The sequence below is a fragment of the Penaeus japonicus genome, unplaced genomic scaffold (assembly GCF_977035675.1).
Source record: "Penaeus japonicus unplaced genomic scaffold, GWHDUDI00000001_assembly GWHDUDI00000020, whole genome shotgun sequence".
NCBI classification, from domain to species: Eukaryota; Metazoa; Arthropoda; class Malacostraca; order Decapoda; family Penaeidae; genus Penaeus; species Penaeus japonicus.
In genome coordinates this window covers 37,667,194-37,669,693 of record NW_028234422.1, presented here as the reverse complement: position 1 = coordinate 37,669,693, position 2,500 = coordinate 37,667,194, and positions in this window count along the sequence as shown.

The following is a 2,500-nucleotide window of genomic DNA, read 5'->3' as shown; positions in this document are numbered from 1 at the left end:
TGTACACCCCTAAGGTGGGAACACACACACACACAAACACCACGGGAGAGGGGTGGTGGGGGGCACAACACACACTACACACACACACACAGGGGGGGGGGGGTGGGGGGGGGGGGGGGGGGGGGGGGGACGGGGGTACACACACAAAAGTTTACCGTATTCCAGCCTAAAGAGGAAAGTAGTTTTTTATTCATAGTGAAGATTTTGCACAAAGCCCCTTAACACACACACACACACACGCCCACACACATAAACACACCACACAAACACGTATATACATGAATAGATAAAAAAGATGAATAGATAGATGGAAATATGCGTTTACTTTTATACTGACATACTCTGTCATAATCATGAGAGAAAACGGGCGAGATTTTTTCCCCCTTTTACGTTTCAATCGACTCCAAGTTACAATGGAGCCAAATGATAGTTCTGAAATTGCTTCTCCGAAAACACGGCCGCGTCTCGACATAGTTCTTGGAAACTTTCATCTTTTTGAGGTTTAGACATATATGTTATATGTTATATATATATATATATATATATATATTAATATATATATATATATATATATATATATATACATTTTTAAATTATGTATATATATACTGTGTTTTTTTTGGGTTTGGGGTGTGTGTGTGTGTGTGTGTGTGTGTTGGTGTGTGGGTGGTGGTGTGTGTGTGTGTGTGTGTGTGCGTGTGTGTGTGTGTGTGTGTGGTGTCTAGTAGTGTCATGGCGTGTGTGGAGTCAATGTTTGTGTGCGTTGGGGGGGGTGTGTGTGTGTGTGTCTGTGTGTTGTAGTGCGTTGGGTTGTGTGGGTTGCTAGTTTTTGTGTGTAGTTGTGTGTGTGTGTGTTGTGTGTGGTAGGTGTATAGTTAATAATATATATATATAATATATATTGATATATATGATAAATATATTTGATAGTATAATATACATAGTATGATATAAAAATATATAATACATATATATACACACTTATATATACACAATATATTTATATATATATATATATATACTTATCAGTCAATATGTGTTATATGTATATATATTATAGTGTAATAGAATATATAGAAATATATATATATATATATACAAAATAAAAATTAATTATATATATATAATATATATATATATATATATATAATATATGTGGGGTGTGTGTGTGTAATGTTGTGTTATATATAGTATATAATATATAATATATATAACCTACATATACTCACACATATACACACCATATGAATATCTATATATATATATTATATATATATACATATATATATATATATACATATATATACATATACATATATATGTGTGTGTATATGTATGTTATATATATATACATATATATATATATTTATATATAATATAATATAGATAGATAGATACTCTATATTTATAGATAATAATATATAACATATGATATAATGATATGATATACTTTATTGAGAAAATAATATATATTTTATATATATATATATATATTATATAATCGATAATATATATCATATATAAGAGATAGAATATATATATATGATTATATATATAATTATATATAAATATATAATATATATATACTATATATATTATATATATATATATGCAAGTTATTTATATATATGCATATAAATATATATATGATATAATATAAAATAGGCAATATATATAAATTCATATATATACATATAATAATATATATATATAATATATATATATATATACACAATATATATATACCATATATAAATACTACATATATACATATATAGATATAAATCTATATATACATATATAGTCTAATATATGTATACTATATATATATATATATATATATATATACTATATCAATATATATTAACATATATATTAATAACATATAATATATATATAAATATATATATATATATACATATTATATATATATATATATATATAATATATATATATATACATATATACTATATAGTTATATGTACATATAATGTATATATATATGTTATATATAAATATATATATATATATAGATATATATTTATTTACATATATGTATAAATATAATATATATATATATATCAATATATATATATATAAATTATATATAATGGTGTGGTGTGTGTGTGTTGTGTATGTCTATATATATATATATATATATATATATATATACCTCATAATATATATATATATATATATATACTAATATATATATATATATATATTTATAAGCACTGTTTGTGTATGTGTGTGTGTATGTCCTATATATATATATATAATAATTATATAATATATATAGATATATAGAATATATATATATATATATATATATAGTTATATATATAATTATGTACCATATATATATACCTATAATAGTATATAATATATACATAATATATATATATATATATATATATAAAAGTCTATCATAGTGTATATATACTATATATATATTATAATATATATATATATATATATGATATATAATATATATATGTAT